At 43.4% G+C, this 27,930-nt stretch overlaps 1 long non-coding RNA gene across 1 annotated transcript in view; it reads left to right on the forward strand.

The window, feature by feature from the left end:
• The first annotated feature begins 300 nt into the window (after nt 1-300).
• The window catches only part of LOC144819701 (uncharacterized), a 42,858-nt gene continuing 15,228 nt past the window's right edge, over nt 301-27,930 (forward strand). The window contains exons 1-2 of the long non-coding RNA XR_013607518.1: nt 301-361; nt 3,324-3,362. This is a non-coding gene — a long non-coding RNA (uncharacterized LOC144819701). The remainder of the gene's footprint in view (nt 362-3,323; nt 3,363-27,930) is intronic.

The raw sequence follows: 27,930 nt of genomic DNA on the forward strand, positions 1-27,930 counted from the left end.
TGCAGGTGCACAGCTTGCACATGCCTTAGGCCGGCCCTGGTTGCATCCTGGGAGGTGTTGTCTGGTTCTGATGTTGTTCCCCGGACATTGTGCAGGTCAGTTTTGATGTTCAGCGTGTGGGATGAAGCCAACTCTCCCGGCTGGGAGACTTGCCAGATATGCTAGGGAGTACCTCTATACATGTATGGTTATATACATCTATGTTAACAACTCATAATGGACTAACAGTCTACATTATAATATAGATGAAATATGTAAAGGTTTCTACCTTTGATATGTTTTTTTTCATTTTTAGATCCAGCTCACCATGAAGAAAATATTCATCCTTGCATGCGTTTTGGCTATAGCTTTATGTGCTGTGGTAAGTTACATGTATCCATAATGCAGGTTGTGTGAATCTCACCTGCCACTACATTTACAACTGACTGTACCTTTGTAACTTGGGTCCTGTTTATTTAATGTGACTTAGAATGTAAGCATGAAGAAGCCAGATGTACCTGTATATTTTACATACAGTCCAAGATATTTATAGAAAACCACACAAGGATATTGTGACTTATAAACGCATATACAGCACACAAAATTCTAAGGGCCTAATTACAAGTTTGGCGGCCATAGGATTGCCAAACCTGCGGTGGCATGGCGGCTACCACTGCACCATCGTTCTGACCGGCACATTACAACTTCAGCGGTGGACCACAATGGACAGCCACGAACGCTGTATATCTGCAATCCCTTGGCGGTGGTGCAGGGGTCTGGGGGAGCAATATGCTAGCGGGTAATCCCGCCATGAAAAGTGTGGCAGTCAGGAAAGTAAGGGGGACCTACAGGGTCCCATGGTGCTCCTATAAATGGGGATATATTCAGGGGGGAACATGGCGTGCCCACCTGTGTGCATGTACCACAGTTCCTGCACAGCATGGACTGCAATGCCTATGTCGTTCAGGAACTTGCTTTAACACTCCCTCGGCCCTGCAGTTCAAAGACTCACTTAGGAGGCTTAGAGCTGCACTGCCGCGGAACCGTCAAAGCACTGCCCACCAGACCACGAGATGTCTCATATTTTGGCAGGCGGGTGGCGGTCGACTTTGGCGGTGTGGGAGCGGGTCACTGGCATGACGGCTCTCTCCCACACCGCCAAAGGCATAATGAGGCCATAAACTTCACAAATTAAAATGTTTGCGAAACATTATACATACAAAGTTAGTAACATCTACTTATAGTGAAAGTAAGCACCACTTTGTGAAGGAAGCCCAGAAGAAAAACAGTAAAATAGTTTTAATTTGATTATGTAGGTCTTCAAAAGCCATTGTACTAGACTCCTTGGGGCCTAAAACTGACCTCTACCAATCTACTATCAGTTTGTCCTTACAGTTTCAAATGATTTACTGGAAGAAACTGTTGGAGAAGTGTGGCTCAATGGTTAGAGCGGCAGACCCTGATGCAGAGGTCTATCCCAGGACCAGGGTTCAATTCCCTGCCTCGGTGGGTCTTGGGCTCAAAATTCCACGGACCTGATAATTCACGCCTCGGTGCCTATTCCAATCATGTAGTCCCACTCTGCAACTCTGGGCAATAGCTTGCTTAATCTCCACAACGCTAAGGATGCCTGGCCTCCACCTTGGTGGTGCCCAGGAGTGGACACCTCACAGGGAAAGCCAGGATGGGTTCCACAGCGGTATTCGTACAAGCGCCTTGAGACCCTTGCGGGTGAGTAGTGCGCTATACAAGAATCAATTTTACATTTACAAGAACGTCTACGTTCAAGGCCTGGCGCTCAGGAACTACTTACTTATCAAAGAGAACTTTCTATAATTCAGGAAAACTGCAAAGAGACATTTTTGCTGCTCAGTTTAAGGCCTTTCATTTCTGAGCGAGACATCTTGCTTTCCGCTAAGCATCCCAACCATTTTCACATATCCATGTCCAATCGGTCAGGTAGCCAAGACCAAGTTAGCTCCAACTGGTTTATTCTAAGGATTTTCCCTCAGGACTACTTCTTCAAGAGCACATTACATCAGGTGTCCACCTCAACGAAGGATATGTGTTTATATTGCTTGTATCTTCCTAACCTTAGCTCCTGACACTTTGAGGCAGTATTTATGAGGTACATGCTTTACAAAACCAACAAATAAAGAAACCCTCCTGTTGTAACATACTTTTCATGGCCTGACTAAAAGGTAAGCCTGGTAATGGGCGGCTGTTATATAAAATCTTTGTTTCCAGGGTCATATTTTAGAAATAAAATGCAAGTCCTGTTTTGGGCAACAGTTAAATACACTCAGTGGCAAAGGCCATTAACCTATTGTGAATAGTAATAAATTAGGAGATGAAGTGTAGATGTACCCATGGCCACAGAGATATCATGGGTAAATTGAGCCCACGGGCATTATTGATGTAGAGGAGGAGGTGACCCATATGACTATTGCACAAACGGGTGGCATGACTGTGACATTTTTTTTTCTTTTTTCCTGGTGTAGGGCAGCATCAGCAGGGGTGGGGGGAAGGGAGTTAGTGTTTATTAGGGGACATGACAGGAGCTCGACTGGGGCTACTGTGCTTGAATTTCAGTCGGACAGCTGCTGATTGGGGAGTACAGGGTGTGGCAGCGGATGCGGGAACGGTTGTATTTTGTTGTACTGGTCGGCTATCAGCTGTCACCTGTGGAATGTACTGTAGATTATTTTGTGTCCAAATATGTCCCATTATGTGGGTTGGTTGTGTTTTAAAACAATAAAAAGATTTAAAAAAAAAAAATAAATCGGTAAATTGAGCCCACTGTGATAAATCCAAATAGTTCCACACAGAGATTCGACAGTACGTTCAATGCAATAATTGATATTGAGATTTGCAGTTCGTATATCATTACACTGAAGAAAAATATGTTGGTTGGGCTTGGAGATTTGCGATAAACTAGAGTTGTCCTGAGACTTCTCAGACATAAAAGCATTATCTGCTCTTTAGCGCGTAGCAAAAAGTCTCAATCCAACATTTATTACACACATATGTCAGACTAGATCCTTAAAACATTATAATGCCATGTGGTCCATGAAACTGCTCAACCCCAAAAATAAACTCTCTACAGTGGCCAATGTGGCAATGAAGCAAGGACCTCATTTAGGGGCAGCACAGAGTAGCAGTCTCTACCCTTTGCTTGCCCTTTGGTGCCCGTGGCTCTGTTGTTGCTGCCCCTGGTTTCAGGGATCATGAATGAAGAGGCAAGAAGAGATCGTAAAAGCATTAACCAAAGTAGACTTATTGTTATACAAATATTCTACAAATTAACACATTTTCTGTTTTATATGTTTTCTATTTTTCTTTAGACTGAGGAGAAGCATGAACGCCGCAAAAGGGCTTTAGACGTAAGTTCCTCATTTTTTGTTTGTTGTCTCCACTGCTGTAAACACAAGTGGATGTGCGTGGCTTGACATGGGCACCTAGCATGCCCATTACACTCAGCACCAGGAAATGAGGGGCATTAAGGCGAATTTATGAAAATCATCAGACGGGCCTAGTCGAAGATCTTGCATTGTCTACCACTGCACGTTGAATTATTATGACCTATTCTCTTCCTCTTCTGTGTATTACCAAAGCTTGCTTATCCCTGCCACAAATGCAGTACCTGTTTTGTATATCTGAATGAAACTTGCCCTGCCCCCCCCTTATATACTTGCTTTGTGTATGGGCAAACATTACACTGGTGATGGAGAATTTATCACCAGTCTGGGTGTGAAGTAATGCTGTAGCCTGCACTACTTGTGTTCTATGTGAGAGAAGCTACCGCTGCTGACTACTCTCTAAAATTTCTGTGTGAGGGTAACTGGTAATGCTGTCTGCATTGTATTCCTCTCAATAGTACTACCCATCCTATGCCTGCTTAGATGGTCTTCACTTGTCTTCTACTACCGTAGTAGCTTTGTTAAAAGCTCTCCTCCCCAAGTGCTAGACCAGGAGGCACCCTGAAGACACTTGTTAGAAATGGGATTCCTTATTGGCTGAGATATGCACCCAGGCCAGGCAGGAACCACCAGTCAAGTCAAGGGAGGCTAAGTACACACAAAAAGACAGTCAGGCTCATCTAAAGAGGCAATGCGTAAAGTATTTGTGCAACACACACGCACAGTGCCACAAAGAATATACCACAAATGACTCCACACAGATTTACAAAATTAGGTTATTTTATTATAAACATAACGACCAAAATGACAAAGATCCAATGTATAGAAGTTGAGATATGAATATTTAATAAAGATAAACTATAACTCATGCTCAGGTCCTTCAACTATGAGTATAGCCCTCAACAGTGGCCTATAAGGCTATAACAGACTATGGGGCATATTATTAAGACAGGCGATTAAATTATCGCCGCTTTAGCGGCATAAAACGGCCGCTAAAACGGCGATAATGGGCTTGATAATATGCTGTATGGTATTCCAATTGAAACTCAGGTTAGATGTCTTTCTCATCTAACATGGGCTTCAATTGGAATTCCATAGAGCATATTATCAAGCCCATTTTCGCAGTTTTAGTGGCAGTTTTCTGCCGCTAAAGCGGTGATAATTTTATCACCTGTCTTGATAATATGCCCCTATATTTTTTTAAGCTGGCGCTAATGAAATCACAATGAAGAAAACGTTTCAAGAACACATTGAAAGCTACCAGCTTTTGGAAAGTATTTAATCAGGATTCTGCGCAAAAATTCGTCCCAGACACCACAATGTCTAATATTAAATAATTACTCAACGACAACTAAACAGGAGGGCATCATTTATCTTGATTCTCCCTGAATGGTGAACTTTTTTTCGGGTCCTAGAGCATGAACAATTACTATCTAGATCACGACAGACAAGAGGTATGAAAAGAATATCCACTAAAGATTAAATTATACATTTTCTTTCATACAGAAGCCAAATACTGCAAATTGGGAACTATTGAGCGGAATGAGTTGATAAATATTTTAGTGCTCTTCTTGAATATGGTGATACCTTGGGCCTCATTACGAGTGCCCTGGAAAATAGGCCGGTAAATCATCCCCCTACTAGCTACTGATAACAGGGTTACCAGCCACTCTTGAGGGCCCCCATAAAAATTATTTTCCCAATAGTTCCTCATCCCCCCCTGTATTTTCTCTCAGAGATTTGAAACACTTAGAGCAGGTGAAAGTTGTAAGAGATAAATAATGGGCCAGCAGTAAATCTGCAGATATTGAAATTCTGATGCACTTTCATTCAGATTTAAAGAGCCACTCAGTATGAATGCGGGAGCTCTTAATTGATTGATATTTTACTAAAGCTTTTAACATGAATATAATGTTGAGACTCATTGATTAATAGGAAAAACAGTTGATGAGAGCAATGACTTGGCATACTTTCAAATTAAATATTTCATATTAATGACTGAGAACTGTGTACACCATCAAAGGTTGTAAACTAAACTGTATTTCCAGAAAGAAACTCAGACCAATTTTAACCAATCCAATGGACAGTTTCTTGATACACTAAATAAAGCACTAGTGGTAATGGGGTAGCCCTGTTCCTTCAGCACCTGGGCATTAATAAGTAATCTACAGTGGATGCTGTCGGATCAAACAATTGCTTCGTATGTGATGCCGGAATACAGTTTTATAACAGTCAATCATTATTCCGTATTGATAGTTAAACAGTTCTACAAAAAACCCCAAGAAACATACATAATGGTACTCAAACAATGTAAACCATCACTTTTTGTTTTTTATATATGAACAAGGTTCCGACATAAATGGCTGTCATATGTACAGTTATATCCACAAAAGTGAAAAAGGTGACATATGTGAATACAGTGAGACAAAGGGACACAGTGGTGATATCAGTGTAGAGTAGAGAAGTCCTTTTACACATATATATACAAAAATAATGGTCTATCCTTTAGTAGGTATATATGTCCTCCATAGTGAACCTGATGATAGTTATTTCAGTCATGGGTTAAGGGGACTGAAAGACATGGCCTAAAGACAAGTCGACGTTTCGACCCAGGGTTGTGCGCCAATCAAAAGGCGTCACGGCGGGTCTTCATCAGGACTGACAAAGTGGAAGGTATGGACTTCCAAGAGAATACCTGGAAGTGGTCCTAATTATTGGGAACTGAGGAATCAGTATGGGTGTGGTAGAGGTCCTCGATTGTAGGTAAAGCCTCCACAAAGGGTAGCATTCTGGAACAGCAACTAATTCCAATTGGTGGCTCAGAAACTGATTAGGCTGAGTCTTCTGGGTGACACACTGTATTAATTGGCATGTGTGGTGCTTCATTTACTAGAAGCAGGGTTAAGATATTTCTTTGTGGCGCATTACTGACTTAATCAATGGACGCTGTTCTCATCAAGCTTGGTTTCTTTCAAAACGGGTGGCTTTCGGCATTTGGTTACACAATCATCTAGTAAATCTGCTCTTCATCTACAGATTGTGGGGTTTATTTAGAGTATGGTATTTGCAGGACATCTGACAAAATAACATCAACATGTGTATCCACTATATGGAGGGCAATCAGAGAAATCTTGAATTTTCAAAGTAAAACCTTCGCTCAGATCTTCTAAAAGCTTAAAGGTACATGTGATAGGCATGTATTTCTGTAGATTTTAGAAATAAATAGCCTATAAAATAATATTCTTCACGGATCACATATTTTTTATTTTAATTTGTTTTCTTTAATTTCATGCTGTACATTTTTCCTGGCCAGCACATAATGCCCCAGCTTTCCTGCAGTAATGTACAATAACTGACCTGCTATGGGGCTAGTAATGTGTCCAAAGTAATTGGATAACTCAGTCTGAGCCATTTTGACAGCTCCAGTAACCCTGTGGTAACAAAATCAAATGGGCATAAGTAAAATCTTGAACAATCCTATTCATCCCCATCCCTAACTTGCTAACAGCAGCTTGGAAGAACATATGCTGAAATCGTCTTTACAAGCTGATATCTTAATTTAATGCTCATGTGTTGGTTGTGAGAAAAAACATTGCCCAGATTCTAAACATTGGGCATTATTATGATGGCGGTCAGATCATTAAACAAAATGACTAGCAGTCGGCGGTTCCACCCAACATATTACTATGCGACCACCCATGAAGGCGGTCGTAAAAATATCCTTTTCAATTGTGGTTTGAGCTGCAGCCGGAAAAAGGGCCGCAGCACAAGACACAATAGAAAAACGCATGTTTGCAAACATCCATGCACTGTGTGCCTGGAACCATGTGGTGCCTGGCACACTGTGCATGGGTGTTTGGGGGGAACCACATGTGCTCCCCTTCCCCCATAGCGGAGGCCCACAGGGGACGGGGAAACTGTTGGGGCTCCCAAATACCCTTTTCTGGCTGCCTATTCATGGCAGTGGGACTGCCATCAACAGGCAGTCGGAAAGGGATATCCTAATCCCTACGATAGTGCCTGCGCAGGCATCGCCCCATTCTAGAGATTAGGATTCCAACCGCCGTCCAGACGGGCTCCTTGAGCCTGTTGGAGGCAGCAGTCTTTCCCCCCGCCGAAATCGCTCTGGCTGCCAGAATCGTAATCATGCAGTCGGACCGATGGCATGGATTGGGAGAGGAGTTGACCTAACGGCTAGGGTGGTCGACCTCGAATCTGGGGAACCGGGTTCGAGTCTCAGCAATGATGCTGAACATCCTGTGATTCTGGGCAAATCACCTATTCTTCCCCTGCCGAACAAAAATGAATGCCCTCATGTAACGCAACTGGTGCTATGTAAAGCGCCCTGATACCCGATACATTCGGGTCAAGTTGGTGCTATATAAAACTCCATTTAAAAAAAAAATTTATGTAGGTGGGACCGCCATTGACGGCCTGTCAATGGCGGTCCCACTGACAACGTAATGAGGGCCTAAGTGCACGTTGCCACTGATATGCAATCTGGAGGGTAATACATAAACGTCAATAAGGAATAGTCAGGGTGGCTGGGTCTACACCTAGCTTACCATCTGGTACCTCTGACACTGGTCTTTCTTCTCCTGGTTTCAAGATTCTTGAAGACAGTGTAGCTGGAGGAGTATTGTTTATTGCTGTATTTTATACCTTGTGTGCTTCCTTTAACCATCAGCCTAAAAGGAGGAACTTGAAGGGCTAATAGCTAGACAATGGATCGTCCCTGTAAATTGTTCTCATGGGATCAAAGTATCTTTGTGAAGTCTGTACCGCCACTCCTGGTATTTTTTTTTTTTTTCTATTTTGAGTTTTATATAGCGCGAACTAGACCCGAACCGAATCAGGTATCAGAGCGCTTTACATAGCACCAGTTACGTCACATGAGGACACACTTTCATTTTAGGCACGGGGAGATTAAGTGATTTGCCCAGAATCACAGGAGGTTTATGGCGTCGTTACCGAGACTCGAACCCAGATCCCCAGGTCCGAGGTCGAGCGCCTTAGCCGTTAGGCCAACCCCTCTCCCATTTTTTGCTCCACAACATATATAGCATCAACATGAGAGAATGCTAGCAGATCCAACTAAGGTTCATCAAAATAGGACTCATGAGCGAGTTCATCTATTTCATTTGTCTGCAGACACCACATTTAAGCTGCATTGGAAATCCACCCATAGTGGATGCCAAGGGATGGGTCATGATGGACTCTGCTGAGCCGAGAGCCTGTTTTTGTTCATGCGGTGCTGAAGGTCAATTCTTTTAACCCAATTGTTCTCCGAGGTGAAGCTTGATTTTTAAGCAACGCAGCTGGGAGACAGGAAGCAAGGTTTGCCTCCTCCCGCTTCTAAACTGTGGTTTCTAAAGTAATGCACTACTAAGAAAAAAATCGGGTTAAAATAACTGAATTCACCAACTGCATTCGAAAAACAACTGTTGCTCAGCTCTCCGCTTAGACAGCAGAGCCCGTGATGATTCGGCCAAAGATGGCGTGCAGAATGCTTCCAAATCTCTCATATTAGCTTGTCCTCCTTGATTCACCACCCCATCCGATTTGGGCTAAAATCTACATCTCGGACTATTTTTCGTTGGTGAGGGCACAATACAAATCAGTCAGAGAAAACATGTGATTAATAGTTATAGTATAAACATTCAGCTTTTTGTGTTAAATGGATAATTATGTTTTTATGAAACAGTTTACTGTGCATCTGTTTTTGAATATATTACATTTAGAAAATATTCTTCCTTTTTTAGTTACGTCAGGACCACCAACATTTAAATTGTTTACTCAGTCCTTACTTTGTATCAGTGTTTAGCTGGTGACAGCACTCGTGTGGATGAGGGGATAAAAGGGAGGCAGAGAGGTAGGGAAAGGGGGAGGGTAAGGAGAGAAAAAGAATGCAGTAACATGGATGTATGATGGTTCAGTGGGATCCTCCAGCCAAATAACCTATGGTCAGAAGCTAGGTCCTCTGTGATCCAAACAGGCAACAGAGTCTTAGAAAAATTGACATGAACAGCTTTTCACCAGTTAGAAATCAATTAGTGAATGCCATCCATTTCTAAAATATATGAAACAGATAGTAAAAAGGTTTATCATACAGGTTTCCCCAACGTTATCTTGTATTTGGATTAGAAAGAATCATTTAATCATTTTCAACATGTCTATAAAATTGCTATACCCTACAACCAAATGAAATGAGTGCACTGGATCACATTTAATAAAATTGACTTGGCCCTCATAAGTAGCCAACTGCGGGTCTCTCATTGAAATAAGATGGTCTTAGGGTGCATAAAAATAGCTCCACATGTAGGCCACAAGGTTCTTCATTCAGCAGAGTATCAAAATAGATTTTTAGCAATGAATGGTTTCATGCTTTTCAACTTTTGACTTGACACCGGATTGGGTCTCGGGATTGGCTCAGTATAGACAATGCTCCTAGAATTATGTGCACATTTTACAAAACCTTAAAGAAAATCTATTTTTCAATCAAATGCTTAAAAAAGTGGGTCTCAGGGGAGCTACGCGGCGAGCTAAGATGGCCGCGGAGACTCTCGGCTCTGCCGAGTCTGTCCGGCGGCCCTACCATTCTGTATAGTATCCTGTCCCTCGAGCCCTGAAAGCTGCACCGGAGGTCAGGCAGAGTGATCGTGTCACCCGCTCTTAAATTGAATAACAGTGGCGGCCCATTCCGGAAGTCGCCGGTTGGGTCTGCCGAAGACGCCGATTTTCTGAGTACGGTGGCAGCGCATAGCGCCATCGCGATCTTGGAGCCATCTCGGCCCCCCCCTCCCCTCCCTCCTTGACTCGCTGATGCCCCGCTGTGTTGGGGAGCCTGGGACCCTGCGGGATGTCTTACGCCAGCAGAGACTACCGGAGTAAATCCTGAGTTCGGTCGGGGGTGAGTGTGGGTTGGGGCTTCACTGTTGGCCCCTCCCCCGAATTCTCCCTGGAACATTGGTGTCCCAGGCAGGGGGGAATCAACAGGACTTGGAGACAAGTCCCGTAATTGCCGAGTGGCAGGCCCCCGTATCCGCAGGTGGGGACAGAATCTGGGCGTTGAGTGCTTGAGTGACTTGGCTGCCCGCCCGGAGTGTTGGGAGCGGCGCAGTGGCTATACTGTATCTGCCCTGCAAATTGGCCCCAGAGGGAGATGCAGGAGTGTGGGGCATTTGGGGCAAGTGGCGGCTGGCTTGGCTGAGTGATGGATGGAGTGGCAGCCACACCCTGGTGAGAGACCAGCCCTGAGACCCTGATTGAAGGCAACTGAGCCTGAATTCTGAGGAGCAGTAACATTCGCTGTGGTGTGCTTGAACGGAGGTCCGTACTTGGAACTACGCAACAAGTGTGATGGTGTCCAAACAAGATAGTGAGAAGCATTTCTCTAGGGGACAGAGGGCCCCGAAACCAGTGCATTCCAACAAGTTGGACCGGTATACCTTGCCTAAAGGCACGCCGACCGGATCTGGATCTCCTGCTGTAGTTTCTGGCGTACTCCCGGACCGGGGGGGGGGGGGACTTATGCTGCATGATTTCATGGGAGCTATAGAGGGCTTTAAATCCTCCTTGGGACAGCAAATGGTGACACTGGATGCCAAATTGGATACAGTGTGTATCGAAGTAAACCTCATACGAGCGGACCTTACTAAAGTCAACGAGAAGGTCAAGTCACTAGATATTAAGACGTCCAGCCTGGTGGATGATGTGGACCAGCTTCAGCAGGACGTGCGTGTGCTCAAATCCTCACATGAACTGGCAGAATGCAAGCTGGATGATTATGAAAGCAGGGCATGGCGAAACAACGTTCGTATCCTGGGTGTACCCGAGAGGTCGGAGGGACCCGCCCCCGATTTATTTGAGGAGGACCTCATCCTTAAACATCTCAAGCCTAAAGGCCTCAGTCATTTTTTTACCGTTGAGCCTGCACATAGAGTTCCCGAGGGGAAACCGAGACTTGGGGCCCTGCCCCGCCCTATGATTGCCACAGTCTTACATTTTAGGGACAGAGACATTATACTGCAAACTGAAAGAGTTGGAGGCCCCATCCAGTTTGAGAACTCCACCCTTTCCTTTTTCCTGGATTTTACGCAGGTGGTACAGAAACAACGTTGTAACTTTCTGGCAGTTAAGAAGAAATTGAGAGACACGGGTTTAAAATATGCTATGATGTTTCCCGCACAGTTGAGGGTGGAGGTACGTGGGAAGGTCTGGTTCTTTGACAATCCGGATGTGGTGGCTGATTGGCTTGATACTCTCCCTCGAGATGGAGCGGAATCACCTGGCCGGTCGGAGGAGGAGGCGACATTGGAACGTGAATGAGACTGCCTCTAATCCCTTCAGTGTAATTTAAAATTTGTGAGGTATTGGGGATTGTGTGGACTTTGGGCTGCTGCGTGGCCTTCCGGAAGTTTGGTGTAGAAGTGATCAGGGGCTCGGGGGCGAGTTGGTTGTATTTGGGGATCGGGGCGGGGTGGTGAAGCGGGATCCTCTTCCAGTTTTTCTTTCTTTGAAGTGTTAGGGGCGACAGGCACTCTGCAGTTTTCAGTGGGCAGTTTTAAGCCCAATGGGAAGGGCAGCGGGGAGGGGGCTTTGGGGGGAAATTTTCGTTTTTTATGTTCAGAGGTTTGTAGGTCTCATCAGCACTGTATATTGGTGTAATAGACAACATGTAGGGGTATGCAGGCAGTACCGGGTAGATGATGGGGGTAGAGAAATAAAAACGGGGTGGGGGATAAAATTAAATGGAGTGTTGTTTCTCAAAAGGCAGGCACCAGACGTGGTTCTGCTTCAAGAGACTCATCTAGTTGGTAATTCATGTAATGCATTATATAGAATGGGATATAAATTAATCGCGCATTCGGGGGTTACATCGGGCTCCAGAGGTGTAGGGGTTCTGATTCGTAAGGCATTTCTGCAGGCAGTTACCTCCACTTGGGAAGACGGGAGGGGCAGATATACTGGAGTCACAGGCACATGGGAGGGTCTCCATATAACCCTTCTTTTCAGTTATGTCCCTCCAGGACTACAGGGCACGACCTTAGCGAATTTGGGGTCAGTCCTCTCTCGCTCCCTGAGGGTCTTTTATTCTTGTGAGGAGACTTTAATGCAGTCGTCTCTGGGATGATGGACAGGCATCCCCCTCGAGAAGTGGGGCGGGCGATGCTGTGGCTTCCTGACTTTATAGAAGCAATGGGCCTGGTTGACTGCTGGAGGCTGCTCCACCCTGATCGGAAGCAATTTACTTTCCATTCTGGGGCGCATAATAGTCTCTCGCGACTGGACTACTGTTTGGTCCCGACTGCACAAGCTTCATATGTAGCAACGGTCGGTCATTTGGCTAGAGGCATCTTGGACCATTCTCCACTGTGGATCCATATAGTTGTAAACCGTGGCTCAGCGGGGCAGGTGGCCCCGATAAACCCATGGTATCTACGCAATCCCAAAATTCGAAAAGACCTTTTTGCAAGATTAGAATATTTTGTTACAAATGTGGGTTCTGTCTCCGTCGTCAGGGGTCACGCCCTATCACTGATAACGGGCTCTAAGAAGGAGAAGCAGAGGGAGGTGATGGAGTTAGAAACTGAAATCTGGGGGTTGGAGAGGGAAGTAACGCAGTGTAAGCTTCACCAGTTGCACCTGAAACAGCATGACTACAAAGCGCTGGTCACGGACAGGGCCAAAGCTCTTGGTAGGGAGCAGCAGGGTAGGATTTACGATTTGGGAGATAAGGTAGGAAAACGTATCGCATGGTTGGATAAGAAAGAGTGGGCCTGCCGACTGGTCCCTGAGTTTCCAACAGAGGAGGGGGAAAGACTCACAGACCCACATGATATTGTTGATGAATTTGCCAAACATTCCAGACGGTTTATACTTTGGTCTCTTCTTGCCCAGAGGCTGATTCTCATCTGTTGCTCCAAGACATACAACTTCCGCGTCTCTCCCTTGAAGATAAAAATATTATGGACAGTGAACTGACGGCTGATGAGATTGCCCTGGCTATCCGATCCTTAAACTCCGGCAAGGCATTAGGCCCCAATGTACTCCCGATAGAACTTTATAAGCTTAAGCCGGATCGCCTTGCGCCTTTCCTGAGGGAAATGTTTTTGGAATCCAGAGACAGAGGGACTCTCCCCAGAGACCAGAGGGTCGCATCAATAGTTGTTATACACAAGGAGGGCAAGATCAAAACTGACTGTGCCTCATACAGACCATTTCTCTGCTCAATGCCGAGCGCAAGATTCTGGCTAAACTATTGGCAAATAGATTGATCAAGGTCATCACTGATCTAGTACACCCCGACCAGTCGGGCTTTATGCCCCATAGAAATACGGCTTTAACCGCATGCGTGCCGGCGGAATTCCGCTCGTACGCTGAGATTTTTAAAAGCGCACTTTACGTGACGAGCTGGGCTCGTCATCAGCGTGCGAAGAGGCTACCTCATGACGAGCCCAGCTCGTCATCAGCGTGGAAGGGGTTAAATTTATGTAGACTACACAGAGTTTTGGCTAGGGCTCAGACTTTGAAGGAACAAGCTATAATTGCATCACTTGACGCAACAATGGCATTTGACACGATTGAATATCCTTATTTATGGGCGGTGTTGGCTAAGTTTGGGTTTGGGCATGGGTTCATTGGTTGATACGTCTGCTGTACTTGGAACCGCTTGCTCAAGTGGTAGTAAACAACAGAGTCTTGGCTTCCTTCTTGTTGGGACGGGGTACCCAACAGGGTTTCCCGCTGTCGCTCCTTCTTTTATCTCTGGCTATAGAGGCCCTTGCCGCTTGGATACATTGGGAGCGTTCGATCAGGGTCCTGCGGTGGTCCCCTGACTGGGAGGACCACATATCTCTATATGCGGATAACATTTTGCTTTACTTGGCCTCTCATTGTGGTTGTTGATGTTCTGGCCTCCTTCGGGAGAAATTCAGGACTTTCAATTAACTGGAAAAAATCCGTGTTGTTTGTATTAAATGGTGACCCCCCAATACCTCCTGGAAACTGTCCCATACAGTTTAGCGTAGAGGGGTTTAAATATCTGGGGATTTTTGTGTCCCTAGAACCTTCAATCAGGTACTCTCGAAATCTTCTTTCCCCTCTTCATCGGCTTAGAAGTGATGTCTCCAACTGGAAGAAGCTTCCTCTTTCATTATTGGGCAGAGCGGCCCTCTTTAAAATGATGGCTCTCCCATGTCTTATTTATGCTCTTCAAAATACCTTGGAGGTAGTACCATCAAGTTATTTCCGTGAAATTGAGAGTCTACAGCGGAGTATGTTGTGGGAGGGCAGGCCTCGCATTGCATTGCACAAACGGACTCTTTCTTGGTACGATGGAGGCATTTCCCTCCCGGATATCAAAATATATTATTGGGCAGTCCACCTGGCGGCAATTAACCACTGCACTTATGGCCGGGTCGATGATCCTGGCTATGCCATGGATAAATGGATTCTTCCCGGTAACAACTATAACAAAGCCCTATATTCTCGACCTAACAAGGTGCCATAACAGGTCCCACTAAACACTCCGTACATGTCTGGCATGCGGCCACGGGCTCATTGGGTTGGAGAAATAGATTGACTATGGCTACTTCGCTATGGGACTCCTAACAGCTTGGCAAGCTGTGGAAGATGAAAGGCTTTGACAAGTGGGAACTCATAGGCATCTCCATGGTTAGGGATGTCTGGGGGAAGGGGAAGATCAAATCATTTGAATAAATGCAGATGGAATATAAACTCGCGCACTCCGAGTACTTTCGGTATGGGCAGGTTCGGCATTCCCTTCTTTCATTATTGTCCGGTGAGACGGAACCTTCAGAAGCTTCCCCTCTGGAAGATAGAATATTAGACAGACACCTACCTGACAAAACGATTTCTCTGATATATAAAAAACTGATTAATCATAGGACTGACTCCCTTGAGGCACTGAAAGATAAGTGGGCACAAGACGGCATAGAGCTAGATGAGGAAGACTGGCAGACAGCTGTGTCTTCTCCTAGGGAGGTTGGAATCCCAGCTCACCTTAGACTGGTTCAACTTAAGATTTTACATAGTACCTACCTTACGGGACCAAGATTGGTACATATGGGGCTTTCAGGCTCTGGGCTGTGCAAAAGGCAATGTGGTCTAGTTGGTACCTTTATGCATATTATCTGGGAGTGTGAGCACGTCACCACATACTGGTGCAGCATACAAAACACTATACATAGAGTACTTGGAGTTTCCCTGTCGCCGGAGGCAAGGAAAGGTTTACTTAACATATGGGAACCTACTGACTTAAACACTTCACAGACGCAATGGGTCACTCTATGTTACATAATCGCCAAGCGGAATATCGCCCAGTTGTGGGGAGCGGAGCAGCCCCCCTCCTTGGAAGGGTGGGAAAACAATTTAGATTGGTGTATGTTTAGGGAGAAAACTGCGTACCTTGCGAGGGGCCGCCCTCGGAAATGGACATTGATTTGTGGGCCTTGGAACAGTTACAGAGGAGAAATTTGTACACCACCCATGGACGCTGTCCCTGATGATTCCCCCATTCCGTGAAGTTCTGATATAATTTTGAGTTTTGTTTATCCTGTGACCCCCACGATGTATACTCGGCTGCCGTAATTGACCCTCTGTAATGTACATTTTTTTTGCTGATGTTTGTTTCAATAAAAAGACATATAACATTTTTTTTTTTAAAAGTGGGTCTCCTCACAAATGTGTAACAAGAATTAGAGATCAATAGACATTCAGGTTATATAAGAGCCATAGGTGTAATTTACACTCTTGTCTCAAAATGTGTCTGTGTAGTTATTCTACACATATTCACCTGCATAGTGAATACTCTGAGGCAGTATTTTTTAATGTTGGGTGCACAGACTTGGGGTCTATGAAACCTATTCAGGAAGTCGGCTATTGTTTAAAAAATTAAACATTATTAGCAGATTAACAAAATATATATGCATGAAAAAGAAAAGTGAAATTTTGAAATTGTCTGTAATTCAGAAGTAATTGAATTTGGAGTGTTTTAGCTTGATTAGTGGGAGCAGAGAAAGTAAAGCAAACAGACTCTTTAATGGATGACTGGTGGCCTTAATTAAAGGTATGCTAAATGTATTGCTCAGTGGCATGCAGTAGGAGCAGATTTTGAAACGCTCAAATATTAGTATTATAATAATAATGTGCATATTTGTTTGATATATATATATTTATTTATATATATATATATATATATATATATTTATATTACCTACTGGCGATAGCCAGTAGGTATATATAGTTAGGACCTAGCTACCATAGGAAATCCGCAACATTCTATTGGGAATAACTTTGGCGCCGGTTGAGGAATTTGCGTGTAATTTTCCAAAATTTTGGCCATCTCCGCTGCGCTCCTTCCCTGAAAGTTTCAGGGGGATTAGTGAAGTGGGGGCTGAGAAAAAAGGGGGGTCCCAAAACGTGTTTTCCCCATGTTAATTTCCATAGGACGTTCTGACAAGGCTACAGCCCGAACTGCTGAACGGAATTACAAAATTGTAGGGACTGGTACGCAGAAGTGCCTTTGCTATATTTGGTGAAAATTGCTCCCGTGGTTTTTATGAAAATTAACTTCAAAAACACATATATATCTGGGTGGAGCCTAACCACACATCTCTTCGTGAGATCTGATTGGCTGTCAGCACTTCATCCAAGAAGTGTTGGCAGCCATCTTGGGACCAATATACATGATAGCACCTCATTAAAAAGCATTGTAGTTAATAGAGGGTTTTAGGACTTTAGTTACATTATAAATCATTTGTTGATGAAACTATACTCATTTTAGGAATTGTGGTGTGTTCTAAGGTCATTTTATCATGTGAAAAAGCCTTCTGCTGGGATATCATGAATCATATTTGAAAGAAAACTATTATCTCAGGCTTTACCCACAGTGGTTTGGAAGGGGATCTATAAGCTAAACTGAAAGCATATTTTCTGTAAATTCACATTATCTTTCTCAGTCATGTGAGAATGAAGTCTGACATTCTCAGTAAAACATGTACATCCAACAAGGACAGAGACTGTCAGTTGATTCCTTTGTGTTCTACTGCAGCCTCCTAGAGTGTTCTAAAGAACAACTAGAGCGCTAACAGTCCTACTTATTACAAAGGTATGGCACACCTGAAGCCATCTTGATTGGAATAAAGTGGTAACTCTTAAAACATTTAATTTAAAAAGGAACAAAATGAGGGGGTATATTTTGCCATAGAAAGTATGATTAGTGCTGCAGAAAGAAAAATTAGGGCACATTTTGAGTGACTTCCCAAATCCTCTTCTATTTCATTAAAAAATTCTAACATGCAGTCTCCCAAGATGGCCACCAGAGACAAAAGAGCCCAAATGTAGCCCAAATATCACCCAGATGTAGCCCAAGTATAGCCCAATGACAGAATGTCCCAGAGTGTTCTAAAGAACAACTAGAGCGCTAACAGTCTTACTTATGACAAACGTATGGCTCACCAGAAGCCATCTTGATTGGAATGAAGTGGTAAGTCTGAAAACATTTAATTTAAAAAGGAACAAAATGAGGGGGTTCATTTTGCCATAGAAAGTATGATTAGCAGCAGACTTCCCTGGTGAGCAGTAGCTTTACTACAGTGATCTAATGAGCAACTAGAGCGCTAACATTCAGAATTTATGGCAAATGTGTGACACATCTGAATGCCTTCTTGATGGAACCAAAGTAAACAAGCATTGAAAATGCAATAGATCTTGCCCTCGTTTAAGTTAAAGCCATTCTGTTTGTAATGAGGTGGCTTTTTAGCTTTGCTTTTATTAGTGTTTTTAAAACTTTCATGTAAATAACATGCATATGTATGCATATATGTATATGTATGCATGCATTTATATTTTTATTTATATAGATATGCAGATTATATATGTTTATATATGTATGTATATATATATATATATGCACATACATAAATGCATATGCATATATATGCATATATATGTGTATATGTGTGCGTGTAGATAGAGGTAGAGAGGTAGAGGTGTAGAGGTAGAGAGGTAGAGGAAGAGAGGTAGAGGTAGAGCGGTAGAGACTAGTAGAGAGAGAAGTAAAGAGAGGTAGAGAGAAGAGAGTGAGTAATGGAGAGTAGAGAGTGAGTAGTAGAGAGTAGTAGAGAGCAGTAGAGAGAGTAGCAGAGAGTGAGTAGTAGAGAGTAGTAGAGTGAATAGTAGAGTGAGTAGTAGAGAGTAGTAGAGAGTGAGTAGTAGAGAGTGAGTAGTAGAGAGTAGTAGAGAGTAAGTAGTAGAGTGAGTAGTAGAGAGTGAGTAGTAGAGAGTAGTAAAGAGTGAGTAGTAGAGAGTGAGTAGCAGAGAGAGAGAATAGTAGAGAGTAGTAGAGAGTGAGTAGTAGAGTGAGTAGTAGAGAGTAGTAGAGAGAGTAGTAGAGAGTGAGTAGTAGAGAGTAGTAGAGAGTGAGTAGTAGAGAGTAGTAGAGAGTGAGAAGTAGAGAGTGAGTAGTAGAGAGTAGTAGATAGTGAGTAGTAAAGAGTGAGTAGTAGAGAGAGAGTAGTAGAGAGTGAATAGTAGAGAGTAGTAGAGAGTGAGTAGTAGAGAGTAGTAGATAGTGAGTAGTAGGGAGTGAGTAGTAGAGAGAGAGTTGTAGAGAGTAGTAGAGTAGTAGAGAATGAGTAGTAGAAAGTGAGTATTAGAGAGTAGTGGAGTAGTAGAGAGTAAGTAGTAGAGAGTAGTGGAGAATATTCCAAAGTTTGGCACAGCACCACTTGCACAATAAGTCCAATCAAATCATATCACTTAGAGTCCTTATTTAAGCGCTGAATCTTGGTGTATATAAAAATGCTTTTATTTTCCTTAAGTTTATGTACCACAGCCAGCTGACACGTTTCGTTCTGTACAACAGGACTTCTTCAGGGCGTTCTTATTTCCTTCAAGTTATGTCGGTATCCTGTTGTCATATAACTAGATATTTCTTCCAAATGTTAGACGAGACGTAAGTACATTCTTATTCAAAGTGACTAGGTATCAATTTTACCCACACAATTCGGGCAGACTTGAGTAATTTATAGCATCCTCAAAGTCAGTCTTTCAAAAATTCCAAAGTATAGGACATGATAATCCAAATCCAAATGTTTCTCAAGAAAAGTCATTTTTAATCGTTCGGAATTTCGGCGTTTGGGCAGATATGACCCAGGGACCCCAGTATGCAAGGGGAATTAGTCCCCCCTCTGCAAACGCGCCAGTGGCCTGCGTTGCAAAAGGTGTAAAAAGAGGCATAGCCTCATTACACCTCTGTGCAATGCAGCCCCCTGGCGCATACTGGAGGTTCCAGGTGGGCTAGTTGGCCCCCAGGGACCCCCAGTATGCAAGGGGAATTAGTTCCCCCTCTTCAAACATGCACGGGGGCTGCGTTGCAGAGAGGTGTAAAAAAGGGTGTGGCCTCATTACACCTCTCTGCAATGCAGCCCCCTGGCGCATACTGGAGGCTCCTGGTGGGCTAGTTGGCCCCCAGGGACCCCCAGTATGCAAGGGGAATTAGTTCCCCCTCTGCAAACGCGCCAGGGGACTGCGTTGCAGAGAGGTGTAACAAGGGGCATAGCCTCATTACACCTCTGCAATGCAGCCCCCTAGCGCATACTGGAGGTTCAAGGTGTGCTAGTTGGCCCCCAGGGGCCCCCAGTATGCAAGGGGAATTAGTTCCCCCTCTTCAAACATGCACGGGGGCTGCGTTGCAGAGAGGTGTAAAAAGGGGCGTGGCTTCATTACACCTCTCTGCAATGCAGTCCCTTGGCGCATACTGGAGATTCCTGGTGGGCTTTCAGGTCTTATATAGTTAGGAATTAGCATTAAAAAAACCTTTGAAATTCACTGAAAAAAACATAGGTTTCAGGCCTTATATAGTTAGGAATTAGCATTTAAAAAACCTTTCAAATTCACTGAAAAAAACCATAGGTTTCAGGCCTTATATAGTTAGGAATTAGCATTAAAAAAACCTTTGAAATTCACTGAAAAAAACATAGGTTTCAGGCCTTATATAGTTAGGAATTAGCATTTAAAAAACCTTGCAAATTCACTGGAAAAAACCATAGGTTTCAGGCCTTATATAGTTAGGAATTAGCATTTAAAAAACCTTTGAAATTCACTGAAAAAAACATAGGTTTCAGGCCTTATATAGTTAGGAATTAGCATTTAAAAAACCTTTAAAATTCACTCAACAAACTATAAATTTTAGGGGTGTTATAGTTAGCTGGACATTTCACTCATACAAAACCATTGAAATTGCTCCTATATAGTTAGTTGTATTAACTATATTTCGCGCACCCGCAATCCACTGCTGATGATGTCACATATTACATCATTCATGACATGGTCAGTGACATCACTGATGACATCTCAAATGACATCACTGATTACATCACTGATGACATCACTGATGACATCATCCACGTGACAATCACATACACCTTTTCATACACTAGTAAAATCTTTCATCACTCTTTGTAAAATACAGAGTATCATATTTGAATCCATTGTTACAGCAATACAAGTATCTAAAAACCCACTCAGTGATTCATAGATGTATACACACATCTAATCACTTACCTGTAGATTCACTCATACATGCTGTCAATGAACAATAGAACACTATCAAAAATACTTATACACCTAAATCGACATTACACACCAGCACACATCCTATTCACATATGAAGTCATCCTACTCACTTATGCAAACAATGGATCATACTTACATATTTACTTAGCTACACACTTATACAAACACAACATCATCTATTATTTAGATAGTAAGTCATACTTAGTGAATTATAAAATCATTATTACAAGTATAAAGTTATCCATACAGTCACTCACACAATCATTGAGTCTTATGTATACTTATTAATATACAACAACTGACACATACACTGCCTTTTATTTTTCTAGTTTGTTGGACATGTACCATTGAGAAATATATTTGCTCATCACCACACCCATAAAGATATTCACTCACCCAAACAACTGTTAGAACATGTAGTTTTAACTTCATATATCTAGTGAATCAACTATTCACACATCTTTGGGCAGTGACACACCCCCACAGAACCACACACACATTCACTTTCCCATACAAATACTCAGTTAACTAATCAATAACTAATACAGACTTTCACATAGCTAGTAACCAACTGGAGAACCAGTTTACACAACAACTGACAAAGTGATACAGATATTCAAACAGTTTAGTCACTATCCACTATATTTAGTGAGACACTATAAATTGGTCAAGTAAACAGCCAATTACACTGCTACTACATCCTCCATCCAAATATTTATTTTTATATATCCACTCATTCTTCAATGCAAATTGCTATATATATAATGCATATTTAAATAACGAAGCAAACCACATTCACTGGATGATGTCATCAGTGATGTCATCAGTGATGTCATTTGAGATGTCATCAGTGATGTCACTGACCATGTCATGAATGATGTAATATGTGACATCATCAGCAGTGGATTGCGGGTGCGCGAAATATAGTTAGTACAACTAACTATATAGGAGCAATTTCACAATTTCAATGGTTTTGTATGAGTGAAATGTCCAGCTAACTATAACACCCCTAAAACTTATAGTTTTTTGAGTGAATTTTAAAGGTTTTTTTAAATGCTAATTCCTAACTATATAAGGCCTGAAACCTATGTTTTTTTCAGTGAATATATATATATATACACACATATATATATATATATATTCACTGAAAAAACCATAGGTTATAGACCATATATAGTTAGGAATTAGCATTTAAAAAACCTTATTTTACTCACACAAAACCATTGAAATTCCATATATAGTTAGTTGCACTAACTATATATCGCGCACCTGCAATCCACTGCTGATCATGTCACATATTACATCATTCATGACATGGTCAGTGACATCACTGATGACATCACTGATGACATCTCAAATGACATCACTGATGACATCACTGATGACAACATCCAGTGACTGTATGTTTCTGTAAAGTTAAAATATGTCTTACATATTGAAGAATGAGTGGATGTATAAGTGTCTGGATGAAGGATTTAGTAGGTGCGTGACTGACTGTATGAGTGAGTGATTAAATGTGTCTCACTGAATGCATGGGTTAGTGACTAAACTGTCTTAATTTGTGCATCATTATGTCTGTTGTTCTGTAAACTGCTGCATGTGTTGATCATTAGCTATACGAGAGGCTATATGTGTTATTAATTGGTTGCCCAAGTATTTATATGGGAGATTGAGTTTGTGTGGGGGTGGCTGGAAGGTGTGTGACTCTATGCATAGATGTGTGAGCAGTTTATTCACTAGGTGTATGAGTTCAAGAGTGCATGTGGAAACAGCTACATAGGCAGTTGACTGTGTGCATGAGTGAATGGATATCTCAATGCTACATGTCATAGTAAGTACATATGTAAAACACAGTACATGTGAGAGTTGGCATATATAAATAACTGTGCATGAGAGCCACTGAATGAGTGAGTGGTTGTATCGATCATTGTGAACTTGTATCAGGGATTGTATAAGAGAGTAAATATGTGTTAGTATATGTTTCAATAAGTAAGGTGTGTTTAACTGTATAGTTGAAGAAATGGAGGTGAGATTGTTTCTTTGCATGACTGACTGGGTGTGTGAGTAACTCCATGGATGAGTGGCAGTGTGTGAGTGTCTGTATACACTGAGTGTATCTAAGGTTATATTAGAGTCTGAAGAGGTTTATCGTATTAGCACAAGAATGATGTCATTTGAGATGTCATCAGTGATGTCACTGACCATGTCATGAATGATGTAATATGTGACATGATCAGCAGTGGATTGAAGGTGCGCGATATATAGTTAGTGCAACTAACTATATATGGAATTTCAATGGTTTTGTGTGAGTAAAATAAGGTTTTTTAAATGCTAATTCCTAACTATATATGGTCTATAACCTATGGTTTTTTCAGTGAATTTTCAAGGTTTTGTAAATGCTAATTCCTAACTATATATGGTCTATAACCTATGGTTTTTTCAGTGAATTTCAATGGTTTTTTAATAGCAAATATCATAAGCTGTCGAAGGTCAAGTACGTCGTAAGTGAAAACATTTTCGCGTTTATGCACACTGATCTGCTTTGAATGGTGCTCCCCCCCCCCTCATTTCTATTAGGAGTACTCTCTCTTTGCAGATAGTGAAAGGTAGTTAACGCAGGCCTTTGCCCCCGTTGTAATCCGTCGTGCCTGCTTCTCTCTCCATTTGATTGAATGTTATCCAAGTATTTACTGTTTTAGAATTAGTTCTCTTTGGTTCATTCTCTATTTACAAACAAACACAGAGTCGCAATACTCTGTTTAGTCTTTGCAGATAACGAAAAATCGTGTAAAAAAAAAGAAAAGGAATCGAGCAAAATCAGTAGGCCACTAATGGGATCTCTTTTTGACCTCGCTAAAATAGAAACATTAGGAACAACCCCTCATGACAAATACAAAACTAGTGAGATGAACTGAACTCCACACAATGATGGCTGCAAAACAGCTCGGCTCCGCCACCCACCCCGCCCAAAATAACGATAAAGAACGGCTGCCATGATTGGTTGCGGAATGACCACGACGGAGCTACAAAATGGTGCTGCTCTCATGCTAACCCCAGCTTCAGTCTGAAACATCCAGAAACACTGTAGACTACCAATTCGATCAGTTCCGGTAGCGCCCCAATGTAACCCGGTAGAGAAGAACTAGCCCTCCCCTCTTTGACTGATGGTTCTTGTTGCCTGTCCCTTCTGTTGTCATTTAACAGAACTATTTAGCCTGCTGAAAGGGGTTGTGTTCCGACCGCTGGTTGGTGGAGACATTTTGACTATATTCTGTACCTGCGTTGTCGCGTAATGCGTCATATGACGCGCCGCGTTAGCGCATCCGGAAGTCATCCGGGGCGCGCAGCGCGTAACGTAAGCATAACAAGTCATGTGACTTGTTAATAAAACTTTTCATTGGTTCATTTTACTTTTCTTATTGTAATGATGAAAGGCTTGGTCATATGACCTAAAAATTACGCTTTTCATTACTTCCGAACATTATTTTTTCTTAAATATATGTTATAATGTTCCAGGCTAATGTACTTTCCCGGAAATTTTACAACTGTCCTGCAAGTAAAATATATTCTTTTTTCGAGAAAAAGAGCGTTTCTTCGTCCCATGACGGAGCCGTTGAGCAAAAGAGGGTCGACCTGCTGTCTTAGTCGCCGATACGCCTGAATATGAGATTCTTATCGATCACTTTATGTTGCAGGAATAGAAAACACAACAGCCCTTGACCATTTATCTTTACTGCGTTCCTTCGTATTATACCTTTTACCCTTCATGTAATTGGTCTGCTTTATTTCACTTGCCTTTTAATGATTCTAAAACAGTCACTATTATTAAAAACTTTACCAATGTATATACTACTACCATGTTTTCTTTTAAAAACCTTTATTGTGAAAATTTCATTATACAAATACTTGCCTATAACCACGTGGACCTGCCACAGAGCAAACTGTAATCGTATATGATGAATAGACATTTACACTGTAGAGGAACGTAACGGGCGGGCCATTAGGTTGCAAGAACTAAGGTGTCTAACAGTTACGGAATCGGTGGACGTACATTTTATAATTAAAATACGACAGGGCCAGTTACAATAAAATTATCTAGATATACATTTGCGGGCAAGTACCATGGGTGACGTTAATTCGAACTTTCAACAGTACAGTAATCAATAACACATCAGAACTTAATATCAATAGGGATGTCGAAATATTCAATCAATTCTCGTCCCCGCCCGCCATGTGCTTCAAAACTGCATACGTATCTCGTGATTTCAAGGTTCTGCAACCAGTACACAACAAGGAGTTACGAGTCCCATTTATTCCGGCGCCATTTTGGGCGAGGACGGGCAGGTCCAGGATATAGTCAAAATGTCTCTACCAACCATCGACTATGATGATGTTCATATGCTGTATTTATTAGAGTAACACTCATCTGTCCACATGAAATTAATTTGCCACAATCTAAACATGTCATTTTAATCTTTCCAAAGTTCTTCTAAATATTTGGGACCGTTTCCCTTGCCTCTGAAGCTCTCAGTGCCACTTCTTTGATGAATGTACTAGCAGGTCAGGGGTTCTCCTCCAAATCTCTCTTTTATGCAGCACTATAATTAATTGGTGCCACCTCTCCATATGACGATGCATGTTATAGTTCCCACAACTATATTTTTTTTCGGTTCCTCTGGAGAGTTCATCGTGGCAGATGAAGCGTGTAACGTACCGGGCATTTACCTTTTTTTGCATGTACAGGAAAGGAAAAAAAAATCGAGTGTCCGAGTTCTAAGGTGTCCCAGGGCCATTTTAGTGGACCAGGCCCAAATCCAAAGAACAGGCCGCCATTTTGAGAGTCCTCTTGCAGCCGCCTGTCGCTGTAGCATCAAGAGCAGCCAAAACTCAGCTGAATGGCAACTGAAACGGTAAAGGGGCGCCCCACTACAGCAGACGAGCCTCCACCTAGGAAGGCCCATTCACGCCGGCTCCCCCCCCCTTCGGGCACCCCACGCCGTTATTCGGAGCAGTATTGTAGGATGGCCACACCAGTGCGGCAACTTGCTAGACATCACCTCGGTGGTAACCGAATCTCAACGCCTTGTGGTGTCTTCTATTCAGAAAACATTGTTATGCTGCCTTCGACCTATTCTCCGCAAGTGCGCACACAACTCAACTGCATAGCTTGCTAGACACCACCTCGTTGCCATCCGGATCTTGGAATGTCAGCACCTTTTGGTGTCTTCTCTTCAGAAAATATTGTTGCGCTGCCTTTGGCCCCATTCGCACATCAGTCCGCTACTGACGCCATCTCACAGGCTAATGGGGCGCCCCACGCCGACTTTCAGCATTGTAGAATGACCACACCAGTACAGCAACTTGCTAGACATCACCTCGGTGCCATCCGGATCTCGGCGCCCCACTGCAGATGAAGTGCCTCTCAACTATGAAACCACCACGGTGACATCCGGATCTTGGCGCGTTGTGCTGCCTTCGGCCTATTCGCACATCGGTCCGCTACTGACGCCATCTCACAGGCTAATGGGGCGACCCACGCCGAGTTTCAGCATTGTAGGATGACCACACCAGTACAGCAACTTGCTAGACATCACCTCGGTGCCATCCGAATCTTGGCATCTCAACGCCTAGTGGTATCTTCCATACAAAAAATATTGTTACGCTGCCTTTGGCCCCATTCGCACATCAGTCCGCAACTTAGACATCACCTCGGTGCCATCCGGATCTTGGTATCTCAGCGCCTTGTGGTGTCTTCTACTCCGAAAATATTGTCGAAAATATTGTTGCGCTGCCTTTGGCCCCATTCGCACATCAGTCCGCTACTGACACCATCTCACAGGCCAACAGGGCGCCCCACGCCGACTTTTACCATTGTAGGATGGCCACACCAGTGCCACAACTTGCTAGACACCACCTCGGTGCCATCCGGATCTTGGCATCTCAGCGCCTTGTGGTGTCAGTCAGAAAATATTGTTGCGCTGCCTTTGGCCCCATTCGCACATCGGTCCGCTACTGACGCCATCTCACAGGCCAACAGGGCGCCCCACGCCGACTTTCAACATTGTAGGATGGCCACACCAGTGCGGCAACTTACTAGACACCACCTCGGTGCCATCCGGATCTTGGCGCGTTGTGCTGCCTTCGGCCTATTCGCACATCGGTCCGCTACTGACGCAAACTCACAGGCCAACGGGGCGCCCCACGCCGACTTTCAGCATTGTAGGATGGCCACACCAGTGCTGCAACTTGCTGGACACCACCTCGGTGCCATCCGGATCTTGACGCGTTGTATTGCCTTCGGCCTATTCGCACATCGGTCCGCTACTGACGCCGCCTGACGTGCCAACGTATTTTCTCCGCATTTTATACCCTATGCCGCATAACAGGTCATGTGACTTGTTTATAAAACTTTTCATGGGTTCATTTTACTTTTGGTTTACTAATGATGGAAGGCTTGATCAAATGACCTAAAAACAACACTTGTCATTGGATGAAAACTTTTTTTTTTCCCCAAACGATGAAAGCCCCACCTTGTTTCTGGATGTTTCAGACTAAACTGGCGTCAGCATGAGAGCACCACCATCTCGTAGCTCCGTCGTGGTCATTCCGCGAGCAATCATGGCAGCCGCTCCCCACCAGAAGCCTGCAGGAGTCGGGGCCCCCAAAACTTTTGATGAATTCTCAAGGCGGAGGGGACGCTTTCGAGAATGGGGTCCAAGACCTAGCAGACAAGCGTCCGATTTCCAAGGTGTCCCAGGGCCATTTCAGTGCACCAGGCCCAAAAAGGAAAGAGCCTGCCGCCATTTTGAGAGTCCTGTGACAGCCGCCTATCGCTGCACCGCAAGAGTGGGCGCAACTCAGCTGAATTGCGGCTTTTGAATCTCCGGCGTCTGTAAACATTCCAAACAGTCCGTAGCGGCCGCCATCTTGT

The sequence above is a fragment of the Lissotriton helveticus genome, chromosome 2_1, assembly GCF_964261635.1.
Source record: "Lissotriton helveticus chromosome 2_1, aLisHel1.1, whole genome shotgun sequence".
Lineage (NCBI taxonomy): Eukaryota > Metazoa > Chordata > Amphibia > Caudata > Salamandridae > Lissotriton > Lissotriton helveticus.